The sequence below is a fragment of the Tupaia chinensis genome, unplaced genomic scaffold (genome assembly GCF_000334495.1).
Source record: "Tupaia chinensis unplaced genomic scaffold, TupChi_1.0 Scaffold000099_1, whole genome shotgun sequence".
In the NCBI taxonomy this organism is placed as follows: domain Eukaryota; kingdom Metazoa; phylum Chordata; class Mammalia; order Scandentia; family Tupaiidae; genus Tupaia; species Tupaia belangeri.
In genome coordinates, this window is record NW_006159563.1 from 4,639,831 (window position 1) to 4,649,408 (window position 9,578).

Genomic DNA, 9,578 nt, shown 5'->3' on the forward strand with positions numbered 1-9,578 from the left:
GTGAGTTTAAGCCACCGGGTCTGGGACTCGAACTGCGGTCAACTATGTGGGAGTCCAGTCATTACGCCAACTGCTGGTCCCAGGTCAAGTACTTCTAATCGTGCCTGACACCTGGTGGATGTTTACAGAATGATATTTGGCACTAAGGATTATTAATAACCAGACCTCCCAACAATAGGATGGCCTGCCTCAAGTGGTCAGTTCCCTATCACCATCATTTGGGGTGTTTGTGATGCAGATAACAGGGAGGCTCTTGAGGGGATCCCTGAGTTGGGAGGGAGGTTGCCTTTGGCATTCCCAATTCCTGTGGATTGACTTTTCCCTTTGGGCAGGTGGCAAACTGTGCTAGACAGTCCTCAGCAAGCCCGCAGGCTTCCAGCAGGAGCGACAGCTGCGCCTGCTGACATGGAAATATTCTTCTGAACAAGCAGGCTGTTTCCCCTGCACGCTCTCAGGAGGGTGCAGCAGAAGAGTTCAAAAAACCAAGCAGAGTCCCCTCCCTGTTACATGCAGAGAGAGTGAGGAGTCATCCTCAGTGCGTACAGAGGCTGTGGGGAAGACGCGGGCTGCTGCTTACGATTGCTTTGCTGGTTAGCTGGACCGCACTGAGCGCTTCAGGGCTGGGGGCCGGGGTGATGGCAGGTGGTGGGTGGGTGAAAAAGACCAGGGAGATCCACCGCCAGTATTCCCCCAGTGTTCATTTTCCTCACAGCACTGCTGGAGGAGTCCATATGGAGGGACCATAAAACCCAGCTGGGTAGCTGAGGGATAAGGATGCCTTTGGCTAGCTAGTTCACAGAGAAGTTTGCATTTTTGATTTCATTTTTTCTTAAGCGATAGGGTCTCACTGAGTCAGCCTTGAAGGGTGTTGCATTACTACTATGCCATCTCTGCCCCTAACAAATGCCTTTTTTTTTTTTAAAAAAAGATTTATTTATTCAGGTCAGCAGATGGCATAGTGGTTAGGTTGTTGGATCCCCGCATGGCCGACCACAGTTCAAATCAAGGCTCAATGGCTTGAAAAATCATGCCAAGGGCATGTGCATGCATGTTCCAAATCCCAGGAGAATGAAGAAGGGATTACGGCATGGCCATCCCCCCTGGGGGGGGTGATTTCTCACTTTTCCTATTGTCTCTCTCTTTGGTGAGCACACATGCCCAGTGGAAAAAGTCTTATTTATTTAATTATTATTTATTTTAAATTTTTATATTTATTTAATTATTAATTAAACAATTAATAATTGATTATTTATTTAATTTTACTTATTATTTTTTAATTGACCAGCAAAAGAGAGAAAGGGAAGACCAGCAAAAGAGAGAAAGGGAAAGTGAGAAAGCAAGTCACCAGTTCTGGGACTTGAACCACAATCATTCATGTGGGAGTCCAGTGCCTTAACCACTACACCACCTGCTGGCCCCACAAATGCCTTTTCAATAGAGACAGGGAGCAAGGGAATCTAGAGACTGGCTTTTTTGTTTGTTTGTTTTTGCTATAGGATGTGTGCACTCACCAGAGAGAGACAGAGACAGAGAGAGAGAAAGTGAAAAATCACTCCTTCTCCAGGGAAATGGCCACACTGCAATCCCCTCTTCTCCAGTCTCTTCTCAGAATTTTGAGCACACATTCACATGTGCCTGTCGTAGTTTTCATGCCACTGGGTTTAGGATTTGAACTGCACAGCTGACCATGAGGGATCTAGCACCTTAACCTCCATGCCACCTCTGGCATTAGAAATTGGCTTTCATGTTCATTTGATTCTAAAATAAATGACACTTGGGACCAGTGGATGGCATAATGGTTACATCGTTGGACTCCCATAAAGTTGACTACAGTTTGAGTCCTGAGTCCGGTGGCTTAAAACACACTGGGTGCATGTGTGTGTGTGCCCAAAATCCTGAGAGGAGAATGGAGGAAGAGGGATTGCAGCATGGCCATTCCCCCCACCTGGGGGGGGTGATTTTGTGGTAGGCAGTTAGTTAGTCATGAGCAGGTAGCCCCAAGAGAAAAGCGAAAGGGCATTTTGGTCAACGCCCTAATTCCCACTAGGGCGATAAACTAATCAGGCAGTCTAATTCAAACAACCTAGCTCACACTGGGGGAGCGTAATTAGGCCATCAAATTCCTCATTCTTCTTCTTATTTTTTCTTTTGAGAGGTTTTTGCTATAGGGTGCGTGTGCTCGCCAGACAGACAGAGAGAGACATAGAGACAGAAAGCGAGAAATCACCCCCCCAGGGGGGATGGCCACGCCGCAATCCCTTCTCCTCTCAGGATCTTGGGCACGCATGCACACGTGCCCAGCATGAGTTTTAAGCCACCGGGTCCGGGATGCGAACCGCGGTCAACTACATAGGAGTCCAGCGACATAGCCATTATGCTAACTGCTGGTTCCTCAAATTCCTCATTCTTTACCTGTGAGAAAAGTACCAGAGGTGGTTGTCACCTGGCAATCTGCCCACCCAAGTGCCTTTTGGGTGTACTTTCCTTTCTTTCCTATTAAATCTTCTTTTCTACCTACTTCACTCATGGTTGTGGTTTCATTTTGTGCCTAGGGACAAATCTCTAATTTTGGTGATCTGGACTCATCTGTTAACAATTTCTTATTTTATGTCTCTGCCTCTCCAATGAGAGCATGTGCCCTATAGCGAAAATCTCTCTAAAAATAAAATAAAATAAAATAAATGAAGCTTTTGCAATATGATCAGTATTAGAATGCAGGGATCTCACTCACACACAGGCCTGGACCAAAGCTGATGGACTTGGGAACCCTCTGGTGCCCTCACAGTGCCTAGCTCACTGCCTGGTGGACAGTAATTGCTCAGTGGCTGTTTGAGGAAGGAGTGACTGACCGATGTACGCACCATGAATGGCTCTTTGCCTCACTCACAGAGAAGACCCTGTGGATTTAGCCTGAGGAACAAGGGAGAAGTCTTTTGTAGGCAATTCTTGAATGAAAAAAGGCTTTAGTGTTCGTTTAGAGCCTAGTTTACAAATTCAGGGGATTGTTTCCTGTGTGGTGGTGGTTTTCCTTTGGGCTAGCTGGCGTCATGGTTAAAGCGGCTGGATCCCACATAACCAGTGCATGGTAGGAGTCCTGGACCTGGCTGCTTGCAAAACACGCTGGGCTTTGTGTGTGTGTGTGTGTGTGTGTGTGTGTGTGTGTGCGCGTGCGCGCGCGTGCCCTCGAAAGGAAAATCCTGAAAGGAGACTGGAGGAGAAGGCATTGTGGTGTGGCCATGCTCCATTCAGGTGCTTTCTCACTTTCCCTCTCTCTGTTTCTCTCTCCCTAAGGAGCATACACCTCCCTGACACAATTTTTTAAAAAGAACTGAAATAGTACATTTAGCATAGTGCCAGGAGCAGAGCAAATGTTTAGTAAATTGCAGTTACTATTTTATTTCCAATGAATGTAAGAGGTCATCTTTCAACTGAAAAACAGCCTGTGGCTTGAACTGGAGCTATTTTTAGGGGATTGCTGCCCCCTAGTGGATTTCAGGGAAGGAGACAAGCCTTGGAGACCTCTTGCAGCTGGATTTCATTTTTTTTTTTTTTTTTCCAACAAAACAGATCAATTATTGAGGAGTGGAGGGTGGGTGCAGAGGTGAATATAGCATAGTTCTCATTCTCCGGGAGTGCACTGAAAACCACACAGCTGAAGGGAATTTGGAGATGTTAGCCTTCAGACCCTGGCCCTCAGAAGTCTGCAGGGAGAGGGTGGGAATGCAGTGAAATTGCTATGATGATGACTCATTAAACGTAAGTGAATAGGGGTCAGCAGGTGGCATAGTGGTCAAGGCACTGGACTCCCACATGGTTGACCATGGTTCAAGTCCCAGACCCAGTGGCTCGAACTCACTCCAGGTACTTGTGCATGTGCGTACAAAATCCTGAGAGGAGAATGGAGGAGAAGGGATTGTGGAGAGGTCATCCTCGGGGAGTGATTTCTCACTTTCTTTCTCTTGGTCTCTCTGTCTCTCCGGAGAGTACATGCACCCTATAGTAAAAATCTGCTGCCGGCCCGCCCCCCCCCGCCCCCAAATATTTAAAATGTTTTCCTCTTTTCATAAAATAGCATGTGTGTGGCCCAGGGGGAGAGGAGCAGCCTTCACGGGTCTGGCCAGTACTGGGGTCCATGCCCGTAGTCCTCTAGCCCGTTAGATCTTAGGTGCTCCTGCGTGTGCCCGGCAGGTGGCAGGCTGACTGGGTCAGGGATTTGAACCAGAACCGCCATAGAGGATCTGACTTCTCTTGACCAGTTTATTACCGCTGTGCCATGGAACCAGCCTGCCCTACTGTTTTACAGTGCATCCTTTTAGTGATACTTAGTGAGGTCAGCTGCACGGAAGAGACACTTGGGTGCCAGGTCACGGCTTGGCAAATGGGTCAGAACGATTCTCTTTTCAGGGTTCTTGAGACTGAAGCTGTGGCTTCCTAGGGCTTCTCCTCTAGGGCAGGAATGAGCCCTGGGGTTCACCTGGAGCTCTCAGCTTGGGGGCTTTTGGCCGAATTTCTAGGCAAATGACCAAGACTGGTCTAAACACAGGCATGTCTACTTAAAAACAAATAATAATTTTACTTATTATTTTTATCATTTAATTTGCTACAGTGCACATGTCCTTACCAGAGAGAGAGAGAGACAGAGAACGCACGAGAGAGGGAAAGTGAGAAAGCAAGCTGCCAAGCCTGGGACTTGAACTGTGGTTGACCATGTGGTAGTCCAGTGCCTTAACTACCATGTCATCTGCTGGTGCTAGCGCCTTTACTTTTAAGAACTGGTCTAAACAATAGGAGCCGGATAATCCAGGTCCTATGTGTAGTGGTTCAAGAAACTGAGTTTAGACTGAGTTGGGGTCCAGTCTTCTTGGTGTGAGTAGAGAGGTAAAAATCAAGGGTATTTGTTTCTTTCGATTTAAATCATTTCCATTTATGTAATTTAATCTGCATACTTCTCTGACCAATGTTCTGGCGAACCAGTTGAACCACTCACTGATTTCTCTAGGCTTCCCTGGCCGCTGTGCTATTCAGTTTCCAGAAACTGCCCATTTGGAGGTTTAGACAGGTGCATGTGCTTTGCAGTTCCCTGCTTCTGGGGCTACTCTGGTGCCTGGAGGACAGTGGGCAGTGTCACCAGGACCACCCATTAGAGCTGGGACTGGGGCCTAGAGCCAGTCTGGCTCCCTGAGGCTCACTGCTCCCCCGCATCCCCAGCAAGCCTCTAACAGCCTGTGCCCCATGTTAGGGCTGTGCAGAGCCCAGCTCCCCGTCCTGATGACCAGCTCCCTGCTCATTTCCTCACCCCCTGCACCTTTGACGTGGTCCTTACTGGGGCTCCTTCTTCACTCCCTCTTCCGTCCAGGAATCCTGGAGCTTTTATGGCTTCAGGCATCACATGGCATCACGCCTCCCTTCTCTTTGGCAGCTGTCATGGCTACCAGTTGCTCAGTGGGGATCTCGTCCTCCTGTTCTGGGACACTTTCCAGGATGGCTTTACGGTAGGCCTGCCACCATTACAGTTATCAGGAGTCTTTGTTGTGCCCTGGTTGCGAAATTCCCAAAAGACCACCAAGGAGCTGATTCCGATGCAAGCACACAAGGGTCACTTTTATTTGGGCTCGAGTCAGGACTCTCAATTGTCACCTACACAGTGGATCGGAGTTGAGAGCCCCGGTGTTAGTTGGGCTGGTTTTTTATGGCTGTTAGTGTGGGGAGTGGAGATTGAGGGGGGCTGAGGAATGCACTCAGGCGGCTATACGTGGCTGTAGATTACAAGAAGCATAGTTGTCTTTTACTGATTGGTTGTCAGACTGTTAAATTGCGCAAGAAAGTTACTTCAGGTCTCTGGTATTTCTTTTGTTTTTCTCATTGGTCAGCCCTGGTAGGGTGATGATCTTATGACCTCCTACATGATCAGCTCGCCTCTTTGAAATGGCGCCAATTCTCAGTAAGGTGGGTTTAACAAAATGGAGTCACTCTGGTCCTTCATCTTCAGCTCTGATCTTGGGTGTAGGCTAAATGTAGAGTCTATAGTCACCCATGGGTGCCTGACCAGAGGCTCCTGACACCTTCTCATGCAGACCAGACATGACCACTCCACACCATGCCACTGTATGCTTCCCAGAGCTGGCTCTTCCCTCCATCTGTCATGGGAACAACTCCAGTTGCATTTCTTGATGAGTCTGACTTTTTATTTGAAAAGGTTTTTGCAATAGGATGTGTGTGCTCACCAGAGAGACAGAAAGTGAGAAATCACCCCCCAGGAGGGTGGGCCACGCCACAATCCCTTTTCCCTAGTCTCCTCTTGGAACTTTGGGCACACATGCACACACGCCCAGTGTGAGTTTCAAGTTGTCAGGTACGGAACTCAAACCGTGGTTGACTATGTGGGAATCCAGTGACATAACCATTACGCCATCTGCTGGTTCCCCCATAGGAACTTTTGATAAAGAAATCAAGTTCACTGAAAGTCAGGCCAGGATCCTATAAGAATTAAGCCCAGATCCAACTGTGGCAGCGCAGTGGTAGCATACTGCTCCAAGATGCTGAAGTCATGAGGAAGATTGGGGTCCCATACCTGGGTCACCTTGTACAAAGTCAGGGGTGTGAGTGTGCATGCCTGTAATCCTGGCTGGCTGGGAAGGCTTAGGCGAGGACCATGGCATGAGACCCTGTTGGAGGTGCCTGTTTCTCTGTCTCTCTCTCATAGAGACAATGAATAAATAAACTTGAAGAAAAGAATTAAGCTCATGCGCCAGCAGATGATGATGAGGTTAAGGTGGCTAGATTCCATGTTGCCAACTGCGTGGTTCAAGTCCTAGGCCTGGCAGCTTAAAAGATCACACTGGGCACATGTGCATAAATGGCCCAAATCCTGAAAGAATGCTGGGAAAGAAGGGATTGTGGCATGGGAGTGGCCTCTCACTTTCTCTCTCTCACTCTTGCTCTCCTTCTCCAGCAAGTGCACGTGCCCTATAGCAAATTAAAACAAGAAAAAAAAAAAAAAAAAAAAAGCTCAGATGAATTAAGCTCAGATTTACACCTAGATCTGATCAAGCAACATGATTTCTTTTTACAGATTAGTATATTTTGTGTCCAGAATCTGGTATGTACTTCAGTGATTAGAGTGAAAATCTCTCAAGAGCAGGACCTATAACTTCCTAACAGGCTGCACAGGAAAGTGTCAAGGCCTCAAAGGGCACCCAAGCAGCTCTAAAGGTATAACTAACTGCCCAGTAGAACGGGAGAGACTTAGAGACCACAGAGCTTCTGGGGGACTCCGGGGCTCAGGAATTCACCTTTCAGTGAGATACAAAAGGTGAGAGGTGACGGCCTCCAACTAAATGAATTCACTTTTCCTCCCTGGGCTTCTTGGACTTGGGAAAGATTTGTTGATCTGGACTTTTCAACCAGAAGTTGAAGAAAGGCTACAGCAGCAAGATGTCCCAGCTATCCTCAGAAGGCAGTTTCCACAGCAGGTCTCCTGGGAGATGTCACAGTCAGCGGCAGAGCGTTGGCGGACAGGCCTGAGTTCTCTCTGCCCACCAGAGAGCCGATGTCATAGATCAGGTGTCCTGGATTACAAGCCTCGCGCTCTGCGTGAGGCTGATGACCAGAATTCCTCCATATCTCACGTTGGTCCTGCAGGCACCACAGTAGTTTCTATTAAAACCATGTAAGACTATGTCAGAGTGTTTATTTTTTACTTATGATTTAAGATATTTCTTTTTGAAATTTCTTTTTCTTATTTTTTTTAGAGAGAGATTTTCGCTATGGGAAATTGCCCTCCAGGGAGATGGTCACACTGCAATCCATTTTCCATTTCTCCTCTTGGGATTTTGGGTAGGCATGCACATGCACCCAGCATGAGTTTTAAGCTGCCGGGTATGGGATTCGAACCACGGACAACTAGGTGGGAGTCCAGTGAAGCAACAATGATGCCATTTGCTGGTCCTATTATTTAAGATATTTCTAGAAATTCTGGAATAGAATGTAATAATCAGCAATGTTTTTTGAAACTAAATTCCTAGGGAATTTATAAAACTTTTATTGGATTTTTTTTTTTTAAGCTTTTTGCTGTAAGGCACGTGTGCTTACCTGAGATAGATAGAGAGGGAAAGTGAGAAATCACTCCTTGTGGAGATAGTCATTCTCCTCTTGGGACTTTGAACACTCAGCACATGTGCCCAGTGTGACTTTCAAGCTGCTGGGTCTGGGGCTTGAACCACATCAGCTATGTGGGAGTCCAGTGCCTTAACCACCATGCTATCTGCTGGCCCGTTCTGTTTTTTGTGGGGAGAGATTTTTCTATAGGGCATGTGTCCTTGCCAGAGAGACAGTGACACAGAAAAAGAAATTGAGAAATCACCCTCTGGGAGGATGGTCATACCACAATTCCTTCTCTTCCATTCTCCTCTAGGGATTTTGGGCATACATGCACATGCACCTGGCATGAGTTTCAAGCTGCCACATCCAGTACTTGAACCTCAGTGGGCCATGTGGGAATCCAGTGCCTTAATCACCAAGACATCTGCTGCCCCCATCCCTTTTTAAAAGTGTTTGCTGTAGGACATGTGTGCTCATGTGGCCACTCAATCTTTTCTCCTGCATTCTCCTCTTGGGATTTTGGGCATGTACCCACACCCACATGCACATGCACCCAAGCATAATTTTCAAGCTGTCAGGTCCAGGACTCGAACTGTGGGAGTCTGGTGCCTTAACCACTATGCAACCTACTGCCCCTCCCTTGTTTCCTTTTTGTTTTTTTTTTTTAAAGGTTTTCACTATAGGGCGCGTGCGCTCGCCAGACAGAGAGAGACATAGAGACAGAAAGCGAGAAATCATCCCCCAGGGGGGATGGTCACGTTGCAATCCCTTCTCCTCCATTCTCCTCTCGGGATCTTGGGCACGCACGCACATGCGCCTGGCATGAGTTTTAAGCCACCGGGTCCGGGACACGAACCGCGGTCGACTATGTGGGAGTCCAGCGACATAGCCACTACGCTAACTGCTGGTTCTCCCTCCCTTGTTTCCTAAAAGGTACCCACTTATCAGTTTGTTCTTTCTTTATTCATTCAGTAAACAACTGTTGGATATTTACGTGCCAGGAATTGTGGGGATACGGACTGTAGTTAAGACAGAATCTTTTATTTTTAATAAGCTTACATTCCACTAGGGGGAGCCAAATATACACATAAGCATAAGAATTGGGTTGAAGATGTTAGAAGTCTGTGGAAGGTGTGAGCGGGGTGGAGTGAGAGACATTAGAGACAGCTTGGACAAATCTGCCCCAGAATTGGTAAGAAGTCTTACAATGAAGGAGCCTCACTGAGCACGTTATGAGACTCCTTACACAGAATAAAGAGGTTGATAAGTGGGCACAGAATTGTCAGGCTTTTTGCATGACATTAATCAGGGTGACCCTGGATGAGACTTTTGGCCTGGGTCTCGCTTCTTGCACATACTCCATCTCACTGCCACCTGATCTGAGCAAAGATGTCCCTGCAAGTACAACGTGGGTCCCTCAGAGAACAACATGCACCAGCAAAGCCTGAGCCACATAAGCAATGTCCAAGTAGCATGGC

General features: G+C 47.4%; 1 pseudogene; it reads left to right on the plus strand.

Moving 5' to 3' along the window:
* Positions 1-423, plus strand: part of LOC106734363 (60S ribosomal protein L7a pseudogene) — a 3,409-nt pseudogene extending 2,986 nt beyond the window's left edge.
* The last annotated feature ends 9,155 nt before the right edge of the window (positions 424-9,578 follow it).